This window comes from Hibiscus syriacus, unplaced genomic scaffold (genome assembly GCF_006381635.1).
Source record: "Hibiscus syriacus cultivar Baekdansim isolate YM2019G1 unplaced genomic scaffold, ASM638163v2 tig00001732_pilon, whole genome shotgun sequence".
In the NCBI taxonomy this organism is placed as follows: Eukaryota; Viridiplantae; Streptophyta; class Magnoliopsida; order Malvales; family Malvaceae; genus Hibiscus; species Hibiscus syriacus.
Window position 1 is genome coordinate 568968 of NW_024061886.1, and position 16323 is coordinate 585290.

The 16323-nt window shown below is 30.0% G+C and overlaps 1 pseudogene; it reads left to right on the forward strand.

Annotated features, from left to right (window-relative positions):
* The window catches only part of LOC120133200, a 33320-nt pseudogene that overhangs the window by 16702 nt on the left and 295 nt on the right, over positions 1-16323 (forward strand).

Genomic DNA, 16323 nt, shown 5'->3' on the forward strand with positions numbered 1-16323 from the left:
GCGACGAATCTGATCGATACTCCCTAAGCATTGACACATGAAAAACATTATGGATCTTGTCCATTTCGGGAGGCAAGGCTAACTGATAAGCTATTGGTCCCTCTCTTTTCAAAATCTCATAAGGTCCAATAAATCTCGGACTCAACTTTCCTTTGCGTCCAAACCGCAATACTATCTTTCAAGGCGATACCTTGAAAAATACTTTATCACTCACTTGATATTCAATATCTTTTCCCTTTAGGTTTGTATAAGACTTTTGTTGTACGGAAGTTATATTGAGATTATCTTGAATGATCCCCACTTAACTTTCATTTCTTTCATCAAATCAAGACCAACTAGATCTTGATCTTTTAGCTCAAACATATTCAATGGTGTTTGACACTTTCTCCCATAAAGGGCTTTATACGGAGCCATCCTGATGCTCGAATGATAGTTGTTATTATAGGGAAATTCCGCTAAAGGAAAATATCTTTCCCATGATCCTTTGGATTCAATCACACATGCCCTTAGCATATCTTCCAAAACATGAATAGTCTGCTCTGACTGTCCATCTGTCTGCAGATGAAAAGTCGTGATGAATTCAATCGAGTACCCAAGGCCTCGTGCAAAGAATTCCAGAATCTCGAAGTTAACCTTGGATATCTGTCAGAAATATTGATATAGGCACTCCATGCATCCAAACTATCTCTTTTATGTACAACTCAACATATTTATCCATCGAGTAATATGTCTGAACTGGAATAAAGTGAGTCGTCTTGGTCAGTCTATCAACAATTACCCATATTAAGTCTTTCTTGTCGGGTGTCAAAGGTAGCCCTGTAACAAAGTCCATAGTGACTTGTTCCCACTTCCATTCAGGAATGGATATCAGTTGTAGCAATCTGAAAGGTACTTGATGTTCAGCTTTCACCTATTGGAATGTCAAACACTTTGCCACAAATTTCGTGATAGCTTTTTCCATGCTAGGCCACCAAATCGACTCTTTAAATCTTGGTACATCTTGTTTCCACCTGAATGCATAGTCAATGGAATATAATGCCTCAAAAAGAATATATTTCTTTAGTTCTTCATTGTCGAGAATACAAAGTCTCCCACGATAGTACAAACATCCGTTGGACCTAACCTCAAACTCCTTAATCTCGACATTTTCTACTTGTGCAATTCTTACCAAGCAATTTTCATCTTACCTTTGTAATTCTCTTATCCGATCTAAAAGCATCAGCTTTAGCTTTAACTCGACAATCAAAGTGTCACCTTCCTTTAAATACAAACGCGCATCCAAAGCTCTCAAGGCTGTAAAAGTCTTTTGGTTAAGTGCATCAGCCACCATATTAGCCTTTCCTGGATGAAGTCAAAGATCACATCATAATCCTTTAAAAGCTCTATACATCTTTTCTGTATCAGGTTTAGCTCTTTTTGTGTTAACAAGTACTTTAGGCTTTGTGATCCGTATAAATATAACACCGTTCACCATACAAATAATGGCGTCAAATCTTTAAAGCAAACATGACCGCACAATCTTTACCCGACTCAAGTTGTACAAGCACGGGTGCCTCTGTTGAAATCTTTTTTAACATTTCAAAACTCTCTTGGCACTTTTCCGTCCAAATATAAGTCACATATTTCCTTAAAAGCTTGGTTAGCGGTGACGTTATCATCGGAAAGTTCTTCACGAAACTTCGATAGTAACTAGCAAGTCTCATGAAACTCCAAACTTCTGAGACGTTCTTTGGGGTTTCCAATCCACTATAGTATGAATTTTCTTGGGGTCTACTCTTATGTTTTCTGTCAAGACAACATGGCCAAGGAAAGTAACCTCTACTAACCAAAATTCATACTTGGACAGTTTAGCATACAACTTTTTCTCTCTAAGAATCTGAAGAACAATCCGAAGATGAACATCATGCTCCTCTCTCGACTTTGAATACACCAAAATATCATCAATAAATACCACAACAAACTGATCCAGGTAAGGCTGGAATACTCTGTCTAATGAAACCTTGATTAAGCAACTCTTGTAATTGAGCCTTTAGTTTCCTTAACTAACTCATACCCATTTGATACTAAACCATAGAAATAGGCTCAATACCCTGATAGCCATCAACCTTGAATTCCACCTCTCAATATGGAAGTAACCCCTGTAATTCATCTGAAAAGACATCTGGAAATTCCCAAACTGTGGGAATATCATACAATGTCACTTCAGATATTTGAGTATATATCACATTAACTAGAAAAACTATACATCCTTCTGACATCCTTTTCTTCGCAATCATTGTTGATATCATATTGGGCGATGATTTCGCTTTTTCACCAATCACTATAATTTCCAAATCCTTTGTATCTTTATGAAATAATCGCTTCTTGCGATAATTAACCCAACTATAATGCGGAGACAACCAAACCATGCCCAATATGATCTTAAATTCGTCAAATGTTAATTCATTCAGATTCACCAGGAACATAGCCCCTTGAATCTTTATCGGACATTTACAACATGTCCGACTCACACTTGCACCATGATCCATAGGATTTACCGTTATCATATCACTTGAGATCAAGTCGAATAGAATACCTCTATTTTAAAATTCCTTATTTCATTCTTAAGGTAATTTGTGTAACTTTTCCGGATCCATTGAAAATATTCTAAAGCAGTTGAAACATTTTTTATCTCAACTATGAAAGTCTAAATGTCCACATCATTTAATAATAAGACTTGACAACTTTGTAGCAATAACTTCATAGCATTTAATGCTAAAATACACTAGTAAACAAATTTACTCTTTTTCATACCACTACGAACTCGAAAATTTTCAAGTTCTTAAAAATTAACCGCATTCTAAGCAATAATTCATTGTAGCATGGAAGGGGGTAGACAATCCATTCCACAAATTTACCTTCGCAAGGTAACTCTATCAAGCCCATAAAACTTAACAACTACGCTCATTCAAACTCATTTTAAAACCTTTAGAATGATAACATAATTATCATCTGAATCACTAATAACACAGCTTTCTTTAAATTTTTAGCGAACACTTACTTAGAGCTTACTTATTTTCTCTAACTCAAATCAACATTTCTTTAAGCAACTTAATTCTTAACTTAAATATTCCTCAAATTTTTTGAGCTTACCTGTAGAAACCTCAGAGTCATCAATAGATTCAATAATCTATTTTGGATCCTCATCCTATTCAACTTCTCTTGTAATCCATTTAAACTTTTTAATGGATTCATCTAATACAATAACTTCATTAAACGCTGGGCCATTTCTTTCACAAAATGGAGGAAAATCTCTTACAGTCCCAACTCTTCTAAGGCGTGATACTGAAGTCATGTCGGATATTTTTGGGTCAATTTCAATCTCGACCTTCTTTTCAACATTATCAACTTTCTTACATTTATCCTTAATTCTCGACATCTAAAACCACACATAATAACAACTTAAGTTAGTGAAGAGTGACATCAATCATATTACATTGACACCATATAAGTAACTTTGACATCCTAGTGGCATGTACACATTTTTTGCATAAATACACTCATTTTGGACCGAGAATCAGCTAAACATATAGCTCTGATACCAATAAATGTAACAATAATTTCTCGTATATGTCCCTGTACACGAGTCACAAATGTCACATGACTTTTAAAACATTTTAATCCTTGAAAACCAATAAAATTTTATTTCTTTAAATAAATAGTTTAATAATATAGTTTATAAAACGTTCTTCAAATAAATATTTATAGATAATAACATTAAAATCCATCAAACTATAGTTTAAGTTCGAATATAATATAATACTACAACTAAGTACAAAGTATCTTATTAGAGCATCACAACATATCTACGTACATGCTGATTAGTAAAATCAAAATAAACATCTAGAGATGTCATATTGTTACTGATGAGACAATCCTTGACAGATGGTATCAGCTTCACCCCTCACTTTGATCGTACATTATTACCTACAAATGAAAATCATCACATGCTAAGTATACACTTAGTGAGGCATAATAAAGTAAGTAAAGCATTTAGAAACATAGGTATATCAATAAAGATCAAATACGATTTGAAACAGTATAATATATAAAAACTCAAAACTGACTTGATAAGCCAAGTTTCTTTCAAATAACCTGCAAAACAATATTTAGTATGCCCGGCATACCTACCAATCATTATTTTCCAAAATATCCATTTATTGCCCAATGTATGCCAAATGAGAATGCAAGGTACATAAGTTGCACATAAGTGCTAAATGAAAGCATAGGTTATGTGGTGACAACAACACTATATTAATGTAACGAAATGGTAATTCACAAACTCATTATGAATACCATGGGTGCACACATAGTGCTGAAATGGTAATTCACAAACTCGTTATGAATAACATGGATACACACATAGTGCCGAAAGTACACAATACTGATACGAAAATGCAACATATGCATTAACAAAATCGATCGATAATCATCATATACAAAGTATGTCTAAATGCACCTACGATTCTCAATGCACATACAATAGTCATTTAAATCAAATTCGCGTATTAAACATTTATTCTGAAACATCGATAGATGTTAAAATAATATAAAAGTTCATCCATCTATTTTAGAGCAGTTCATACTCTAAAATTATTCGCAAAATCATTTTCATCAACTTTATGAAAATATTTCAAAATACGGTAAAACATGCTTTTATAAAAACATTCGAGGTTGACTCATCGCAAGTCGTCCTCATATCATATAAGTACATAATAAATGCACTCACCTAGTATGCCTTACTATCGAAATCCAATTATTCTTGAATTTTTTCCTTGCCTTTCGCTTTACTCGTATCACGAGTTCGATCACAATCTACACAAGCATCCATACAAAGCATATACAATTATAAAATACAATGTTAGTGTCTCCTTACTAACATTTATACAAAATAATAATACTCAAAAGTACCATTATTTTTTAATTCTTTTAAAATTCATCCTAACTTTTCCTTTTTATTCATAATGGGCCCTTGTCATAAATTCTTCAATTCAAGCCCAAATAAGCCCAATAAGTTTCCATGATTAAACTTACAGCCCAATATCTCAACAATACCATAATTACCACTTAAGCCACAAACTTTCTCAACATTCACCATTTTGTACTTAAACTTTGCCAACTTTCCAAAATGGCTTAATTTCACATTCTAATTTCAATTTCAGCCCTAAAACAATAATTTCCAATAGTGTACATCAATTATTGAGTAACAACACAATCAGCCCATAACTTTTCAAAATTTTCAAATAGGTCCCCCAACCTTTACAAAATTACACATTGGGCCAAAAATTTTCTAAGGCTTGTAAAACCTTTCTAATATCATTTCTAAGCCACATGAAATTTTTCATAATTTTTCCCCATCATTTTCCTCAAGGCCTAATAGTTTATGTACCCAAGACTAGGGTCTTCATGATTTTACTCATTTTTTTATTCGATTCAAGCATAAATTAACCTAGTGTGAACACAAACCCTAAAATTTGGGATCTTTAAACACAAGCAAGATTAGCATGCAATATTGGTACCAAATGATAGCGTTTTTCGCGTAGAACAAATTTCTATTTCACGGCATAATCCAAACTCCAAAGGAAATTGCTCAAAAATAAAAAATAAAATTTCCATTACCTTGGTCGTGGGGAGCACGAAATGGAGCTGAAAAAAGGCCAAAGTTTCATGAAATTTCATGTTAATTTAACCTTTATTTAAGCTTAAATGAATAAAATATTCATTTAATGTCAAATGTTCATTTTGCCATTAATGAAACTTGATAATTATCTTAATACCAAGCCACATAACCTTATCATCTTTCCAAAGTCAAAGATGAAAAAATTATTTTACCCTTTTTCCAATTTTACCAAGCAACTTTTAAAAAAATACAATCTTGCCACTTTAATCCAACAGTCCAAATTTAACATGAAAATAAATCTTCAAATCCAATTATCCATATTATTTTCCATCATTTTAACATGTGGAAATAATATTTTTAAGCCTAATTTATCATCCTCCAATTTTCCCCAAAATTTTTATTCGATCTGATTTACCGATTTCTTACCAAACTTTAACCCTTTCTAGTTTTAAACATAAATTCTAGATCAAGAATTTGATTTCAATAAAACCCAAATCTCAAGATTAAACTATCTATTTATGGAATAAAAAATATTTTTGGGAAAATGACCACTTAGGCCCTTGAACTTTGACCACTTTTATACTTTGACCACTAAACTTTCAAAACTTACATTTTAGTCACTAACCAAAATTTGGGGTATTACATACAGTAGATACTTTCTCGGTTTTTTTGCTTGATTTTCGTGTTGTTTCTTGATGATGCTTCGTTTGTTTTTCGTGGCTTTTTGTTGTTGTTTCAATTTTTGTTGTTGTTTTTGGGGTTTTTCATCTCTTGTCTTGCTTTGATGGTTTTCGAGATTTATATAACCCCTCGATCGGCGGTTGTTTCTGACTAAAATAGGATGGTGCAATCCCAATTTTTTTGAATTCTCTTGCATGTTGGTTATGGCCGATTTTTCGGCATTTTTCTCAGCTTTGGATGCTTCATCGGTGTATGGTCGTTGTTCGTCCAATGGGTGCCTTTCGGTTTTATCGATCTGCCGTTGGATCATTTTGACTAGATCCAACGGTTGTTATTCCCTTACGGCACTGGTTCTAGGGTTGAAACCCTAGTTGTCTTCAATATGGGTCGTTGATCTAGTGCATTATCTAACGTTTGTGAACCGTGCGGCGCCCCTAGTTTATTACAAAACCCTAGCTCGTTGGGTCAGGCGGTTTGGGCCTCCTTTGTTGGGTTCCCACCTGGTTTGCTAGGTCAGGCTACCCGGTTGGGCTCTTTAGACCCGAATTTGGACTTATTGGACCCTTGCTAGACTTGGACGTAAATAAAAATGAAATAAAATAAGTAAATACATAAATATATAATAATAATAATAATATAATATATAACATCATAATATAATATATAATATATGTAATATATACTACTATTATATATAATATACTATATAATATAATATATAATAGTATATAATATATAAAATATACTATATAATAAGTAATATATATAATATACTATAATATATATATATAATATATATAAAATATATATATATAATACTATATAATACTATATAAATAATATAGAATATAATATATATATAATATATATAATATATGATATATAATATATATAATATATAATATATAAAACATATTATATAATAAAGTATACCGGACGGAAATATGTGTCTACAATGGGAACGATTGGATTATCAACTTCATCTGGGTGCCAAGGGAAGCAAACAGACCTGGCGACTTGCTAGCCAAACTTGCTGATCATTCCCGAACTTCCACGACGTTTCTTCAGAATGCTCCTGCTGTTTTAGCTCCTCTGTTGGAAAGAGATTTATTTGGACCTCCTTATCCCAAGGCTAAATTTTAACTAGTCTGTTCACTTTTACATTAAAATATATATATATATATATATATATTAGAATTGATTTGTTAAGTCGTTCGAAGTTTGAACTAAATAGAGTGTATATATATGAAGTTTTAAAATTTAATTATCCTTAGCAATGCATCTAATTTGAAAAAGGAATAATACCAAAATTAGCCTCCAACGTTATTAAAATAGTCATTTTAGTCCCTATTTTTTTTTTTTTGAAGTATTTTGGCTACCAACGTTTCCTTTTAAGAGAAAAATGCCCCTAACATTTAATCGAATAGTCATTTTGATTATTGTTTTTTCCAAAGAATTTTGACCCTCGATGTTTCATTTTTGGATAAAAAGAATCTATATTTTAGAGCGGTAATAGTTTGTCAACTAACAATTTCTATATATAAAAGAGACTTTCGTCTCAAAATGAAACGTTGAGACCAAAATGGTCCAAAATGACCAAAACGTCTCAAATCGATATTTTGATTTCATCAATTAGACTATCCAACTATTTAAATACTTCAATCAAGCCACTAACCGCTAATTTTTAATGGAAGAAGTGATGTGGCAATTACAAAATTAGCTATAATTGTATATTTGGTCATAAATATTTATACATTATATTAATTTGATAATAATTTAATTTAATTAAAATAAATTCAATACTCCCTTTCAATTAGTTCATGATCATGAATAGAAATGCCAACAGTTCCTCACTTCTCAACAGTAAAAGGGGGAAAATGATCCTTTGGAAATCATAGATCCAGTTATTTCCATAATCAACATCCAAGTACAGAACAGTTCCCTCATGGTCCACAAAAATAGCATACAAGAAAAAGGTATACCTCTTGCTGTCTGGGCTATCCACCATCTCCAAAATACCACTTTGCATTTCATTTTTAACCTTCGAAAGTGACGAAAAAAAACTGAGTCATAAAAAGTTGTACAGACGTCATACTTGACTGAACAAAATTCTTTTACCATGAACAAAAAAATGATTCACAAAGTATTGTGTAAAGTTCCTTTCATAATACAAATGATTCTTTACAATCATGATCAGGGTCAACTAAATCCTAATCAAACCATCATGTGAAAGGCAGCATCATGCTTAATTTGCAGAATAGCTGAATGTTTCCAGTTAAATTTATATATTTTGCGACAAAATAGTTTAACATCTACCCAGAAATATTTCTTTTTCTTTGGCTTTTAGGAGATAAATTGCATAGCAACAATTTTCAGGTGTTTTCTTTAGCCAGGAAAATATGGATTTCTTTGTGGAGTTTATAAAGATCTAGGTTCTCCAACCTCAATTATCTAATTGGAGATTTAATTTATTTTAATTGAATTAAATTATGATCAAATTGATAGAATGTACAAATATTGAGGATAAAATATACAATTATACCAAGTTTCTTAACTGTCATGTCACACCTTCTCCTTTAAAAGTTAACGGCTAGAAGCTTGATTGAAACATTTAAATAGTTAGATAGTCCGATTGACGAAATCAAAACATCAATGGTCAAAATAAAAAAGGAGAATAGTTGAGTGGTCATTTGTGTAGTTTGTCCGTCACTCATTTTAAAGAAATGGAGATTTTTTTCATAGTGGGATCATTCTCATCTTATTCTGAAATAATGGTTGATGGACAAATTTTATTTTTCAAATGTCTTATGTAATATGTTTCAAACTTGAGGGGTGGCTTATGTTAGTATACATGATAAATTCTACTAGAAAAATAGGATAAACTACATATTTAGTCATTATATATTCTCACTATTTTAATTTAATCACTTGACTATTTTCTTTTTTAAAATCGTAATGTTCCGTTTTAGTTTTAGTTTCATTTTGGTCATTCATCGTTAAAAAATTAATGATAATGTTGACATTTCACCATAAGATAATATCACATTATTATTAAAAGAAATAAAAGATTGTCACATCATCGATATTTATTTTCTAATAGTGAGTGAATGGAACAAAAACATAAAATTATGTATGATTTAGAAGATATAATTGTATGACCAAAACGAAAACACAAAGATAAATAGATGACTAAATACATAGTTTACTCAAAAGAGTATATTTGGAATGTAAACTCCGACATCCTCAAAATTTACGTTTTATATATCGAAAATTTCTTTCTCCTCCGTTCACAAGAATAACGAGAAAGGATGTTGGTTTGATTCTAAAAAAAAAAAAAATATTTTTTTTACTTTTAGAAAATAATTTTCATTTTTAATTTTTTGAAAATTAAAAAACATATTTAATTAAGGTAAATAAAAACTTGATTTCAAAAATAAAATAATTGAAATATATTTGATATCTATTTTCTTAAAAATATAGATCAACAAATAGATAGGGGTGTAAATGAACCGAGCTTGAACGAACAAGTTTATGTTTGTGTTCATGTTTGTGTTCGGTTTGTGTTCATTTAAATTTTTAATATCGTGTTCATGTTTGTTTATTTATTTTTGAAGGTGTTCGTGTTTGTTTATTTATTGTTCATGAATATGTTCATTTAGTGTTTGTGAATGTGTTCATTTATATGTTCACGAATGTGTTAATTAGAGCTGGGTATACAGGCTACCCGCCCATTTAGCCCGCGGGTTTTGACGGTGCGGGCTTAAACGGAGCGGTTTAAAAAGCCCTCAATCATAAACGGTCTTGAATTCTAAGGCCCGCGGCCCATCCATTTAACCCACAGGCTAAACGGGCTTACCCGCGGCACGTTAAATAACAACAATTTTAAATTCTTTAAATGCAATAAAAAATAATGTTCTAACTCGCTACACCTTTAAAAATAATCCAACAACTAGAAAAGGAAAGTAGCAACAAAAGTTTCAATAAGTCTCAAGATAAACAAGTAAATAAATAACATCATAACACCATTAAGTCTCAATAAGTCTAAAATAAATAACACCATAACACCATTAAGTCTCAATAAGTCTAAAATAAATAACATCATAACACTAATAAGCCTCAATAAGTCTAAATAAAATCAACATCAATAATATTCAATGTTTTTTTGAATCCTTGAATGTAGTTAAATCTTCCATTTTTTTCAATCACCGGAGACTTGTCCACTTCATCTACAATATAAGAAAAATCATAATATATTAGATAGTTTAAATTTTGAAATCAAAAGTAAATTTATAAAGAAATAATTTTACTAAACATTAAGATACCTTCAATTAAGCTATAAATGTTGATAAGTATTTGTCACTGAAAATATCAAGTTTATGCATAACATGTGTTAATATTATATTTTTTATTAATATCTCATTAACCTATATAAGTTTACTTTTCGAGTTTAATGTATTTACAAGTTTTTAATACTCGTAGATTAGTCGAAATTGTATTTAAGGTATTGCAACTTGCAAGTCACTTTTGGAGCATTCGATGTAAATGTTATTGTCTAAACTCCTAGATAGTGATATATATTTTTGTTGCGTAAATATTTTGTAGTTAATCAACTTTTTCTCTTTTCTAACTTTACTGCTTGGATGCATTAGGATATATTTTATAATTAAATTTAAATAAATATTAATTTTGAATCCATTAAATAATCTCAATGGTAAAAATGAATGTTATTCTCTTTAGAAGATTTGGATTCGAATAGCTACATTTATAAGATATATGTGCGTTATATTAGAAAAAATATGAATAACTACTACCTTATAATCATCTCACACTATTTAAATAAAATAAATAAATATTACTTTTATTATTTAGATTTTAATTTAAATTGGGTCAAATTAACTCAAATTTTAACATTTTTATCAAGTCCTGCCCTAGTCAGGTCTTTACCTGATGTGCCCTTGGTGGATTTACTTCCTCCCATGTTTGCATAGAATAATAGGTATTAATTTGAAAACACCCAATTTCATAGTGGCCGGATAATATATATCCATAATAGCCTAGCCTACATCATTCTCCTATGTCGTTTCACTGATTTATTAATTAATAATATTTTACTTTAATATTATAAAAATAAATTAAAAAAATAATTAAATTAAGCGGGCTATTTGCGGGTTTAACGGTCCAGGCTAAAAAGTCCGCAATTTAAATGAACTTTAGTTTTTTAGGCCTGAAGCCCGCACGGGCCGCGGGTTAAACGGATAGCTCGCGGGCCTTAGCCCATATTCCCAGCTCTAGTGTTAATGAACATGTTCGTTTAATGTTCTGAACGTATTCGTTTATACGTTCACGAACTTGTTCTAGAATATGTTCATTTATCATTGTTTTAGTGTTTGTTTATCGTTCGTTTATATATTCAATTTTTAATTTCATTTTGCAAGCTAAAGAAAAATTATAAAACTATCTCACTGGTGCTTAAACTCCTTAAAATTCATAGTTTAAAATGCAACTTTTATCATGTGTTCTATTAAATCCTTATCTTCACCAATATTTAAAATGTCAAAAATATAAAAGAAAAATGAAATCGGGCAAACGAGTTTGTTCATGAACATAAATGAACGAGTTGATAAACAAACTCATAAACGAGCTTGTTCGTGAACATAAACGAACTGAACACACTTCATTTCGTGTTCGTTCATTTAGCTTAACAAATGAACATAAATTTTTTTGTTCATGTTCCTTTATTTAGCTTAACAAACGAACATAAACGAATGTTATACAAATGATTCACAAACAGTTCACCGAACGTTATGTTCATTTACACCCCCTACAAATAGTTATCAAATAATTATACACAAACAGTTCACCGAACGTTCTGTTCATTTACACCCCCTACAAATAGTTATCAAATAATTATATTAAAACATATTTTTTACATAAATTTAATATGTGAATTATGTAAATATAAAATAATAAAGTTGATAAGAAATTTTATAACACAAATTATTTTATTTTATAATAAGAGTATAACGTTAATGCATATTCACATCAATTAAATTAAAAAATACATAAAAAAATTATTATTGTAAACAAGAGAAGAAAGAGTGTTATTAAAATTTAAAAAATATGTTTAGTGGTATTTAAGGCCCTCAAACTTTTGGGGGAAAACTAATATAGCCCTTAAATTTTTTTTACACTCAATATAACCCTTAAATTGAGGGGGGAAATCAATCTAACCCTTTGACTAACTGAATCAAACATTAACTATCACAATACTTACATGACATTTCACAAAGCTTACATGACAATACACAATTTTGATGTGATGGTTCACGATCTTGTTGTGATAGTACATGATGCATGATGACGTGGACATATGGTAGATGAGTTTAATTGACTTTTTGGCTAAGTTTGAGAACCTAATTGATTCTTTTATTATGTTTAAAGACTTAACTAATTTTTTTGAAAAATTAAAAATTATTTAAGTTCAAATTATAAAATATAAACAATTATTAAGATATTTAATAAATTAATTATAAAAATAAAAAATAATTTATTAAAAATATTAGTTTAAGGACCAAATTGAGTGTAAAAAAAATTTAGGGATCATATTATTTTTTACAAAAATTTGAGGGTTTTAGATACTATGAAGTCAAAAAAAATATTGTTAAAATAATTTAAATCATTGCAAGTTAAGTTAAAAATTTAGATATTGTGTTTTTCTATTTTTCAAAATTTCAAAACAACTTTAATTAAAAATACTGAAAACATTTTTTATATTTTTTATATTTTTGTTTTTTTTATTTTCCAGAAATTATTTTCTAATTTTACAACCAAACATGTTTTCTTCAATATTTCTATTTTTTAAGAAAATAAAAAATGAAAATAGTTTATATTTTCTAGAACCAAACAGATTCAATTTTGGGATTTTGGGAGAATGAGAAAATGAATTATTTTTTTAGTTGTTTTCTTGGTTCCTAAGGCTTCTCTTTGATTTATCCGGATCAATCTGGTCTCACACCTGATTTTGATGGGTAAAGTATTCTTACGGTGATTTTTTTACATATACTAAAAACTTACTTAAACGATGTCAAGCTGCGTACCACTTGAACCAACCCTCATTTGCGAGAAAATGAATTCTTTAAATCATTTTATTAAAATTATTTAATTTTTAGTATTTACAGACTGATTTTTTTTATAAAAAAAGCTAAGACTGATTTTTTTTATAAAAAAAAGCTAAAAGTGTTAGAGATTTGTTGAAAAATAAAGTTAGCCAATATAAAAATAAATTATACATAAAAAATAAAATTAATGTGATTGAGGTTTACCTACAAAGAAAAAAAAGCATTATAAACCTACAAATAAAAGAAGTTTCAAATGTATGAAAAATTTTCGCAATCTAAAAATTCAAAATATTTTATAAATTCGATGTATCATCAAAATTCTTCCAACTTTCTTACAAGATGTATATTTCAAAAATTAATTCTAAAAGGATTATATATCTCAAATTGATTTTCTCCTCATAATTATAAATATTAAGACCAATTATACGTGTATAGAATTGAATAATTTATTATAAAAAAAATTATTTTATAAAAAATTGTCTAAATAAACCTAATTACCAAATAATCTTTAATTTTTAAAACTATTTAAAAATTAATTTTAATTATTCATTAGAATTTGACTTAAAAAATGGTGTGGTATGGGATGAAAAATAAATAAATTGAGATGTAGAAATAAAAGTTCCCGCGGTGGGGTGTTTAACTTCTTAATTAGTTAATTAATATCATTGTCTTTAAGTGGATAGCCAACCCTCAATAAATGTCCAGTTTTCTTGTTTGTTTTTTTTATATTCAACTATGTATCTCGTTAAAATTTTCCATAATTTTCTCAGCCAAAAGGCAGAAGAAAAACCCTAATTTAGTTCACAATAAAACCCACTTTGTCTACTAGGAACTAGGATTGCACCTTACAGTCCTTCAGAACACCAACAAAATGAATCTTTTTCAGAATTTGGTTTTGGTCACTTCTATTTCTGTGTTTCTCAGTATTGCTTCAGCTTGCTCTAATGGACAGTGCAAGGTAGGGTTTTCAAATGCATACATATATCTTTTTCTTCCTCAATTTCATATGATTTTATTTGTGGAATTCTTGATGAATGTTCTTCGGACGGAGATTGCGAGGCTGGGCTGTGTTGTTTCGCTTGTTCCAGATGTGTGAGATCAACCATTACAACCCAATTCCAGCTTCTGGTAAGTGAACAAATTCATAAGCTTTTTTCTTCTTCTTCTTTGTTTGAACCTTTCGCTTTCAATTGAGAGTTGGGATTGCTAGAGCTAGACCAGACGTTTATGTCAAGCTTCTAAGAAAGTGGGCCTAAATTCATTCTCACCGGAAAAACTCGAACATCATTATAATTAAGGATAAATACACATATTTGTATTTGACTTAAACATTTAATTAGATGCCTAAATTTTTTTATCTAAGTATGTATTAGGATAAATTTTTATTCGGATGAAAATTGTTAATGGATAAATGGTTAACGTAAGTTGTTAACGTGATATTTTTACATGCGTTTAATTGATGATTTGACACATGTTATATTAATAATTTGAGAGATGTGGCACATAACATATCATTCTAGATGATGTGATATATGTCATGTCATCAATTTGAATAACGTGACACATGTCATGTTATCACTTTGAAAATGTGATATGTGACATATTATTAATTAGCACATATAAAAATATCACATCAACAATAGATATTGATTGTTAGTCAATTAATAATTTTCATCTAATATGGATCTTTTTGACAAAAAATTAAAACGTTAGAAGCTAAAATACTCCAAAAATGACTATTTAGACAAACATTAAATGCGAATGTTATCATTATGCCTTGTTTTTTTATAATTTCAATTATTTTCACCATTGATATTTTATATAATTGAGTTATTCATCTCTAATAATTTAATCCAAGATAAAAAAAATTATGTGAATATAATTCAGTTTATAACTTGTTAATACATACACATATTCTTCTATAAATAAAAAGATCATAAACTATTTTAAAAATTTGGAAAAGAAATTTTATAACTCACAATTACAGTAGTTATTAAGATTACAAAATATGTGTTGATTTCATAATTCAAATTTACATATTTAAAAGTTAAATGATCTATTTGCTTTGATACATTTGATTCAAATTATTATTTATTATATTCATATAATTTGCATGTTCATTCTGTGAGTTTTTACTTTGGTGAATAGAATAATTCTCTTCCTTTCAACAAATACGCATTCTTGACAACCCACAATGCATATGCCATCGATGTGTACCCTTTGCATACCCAATTCCTCGAGTTACCTATACCAATCATGAAGACATGATCACTGCTCAGCTCAACGTATGTTTCTAAACTCACATTTTACAATCTTTAATATCTCTACTTTGAGTTGCAGTTTGGAGCCAGAGGATTGATGCTCGACACTTAGGATTTCGATGGAGATGTGTGGATGTGCCATTCATTTGGAGGACAATGTCATGACATTACTGCATTTGTATGTCCAACTTTCCCTTCTTAATGACTCATGAATATTGTCCCTTTCACATCTTCTTCTTCTTTGGATGGGCCTACCAGGGACCAGCTATAGATTATTTGAAGGAAATCGAAGCATTCTTATCTGCGAACCCGGGGAAATCATCACGTTAATCTTGGAAGATTATGTCGGTCCAAATGGGTTAACCAAGCGTTTACGGATGCCGGGTTGATGAAATACCGGTTTTCGGTGTCGAAATTGCCCCGAAACGGTGGAGACTGGCCTCTGGTAAGTGACATGGTGGCTAATAACCAAAGACTACTCATTTTCACCTCGGTCGAGTCCAAAGAAGCAAGTGAAGGAATTGCTTACCAGTGGAACTACATGGTCGAGAATCAATGTAAATAGTTCCCTTTTTTAAGCTATTCCGAAACCGTGCAACATGTG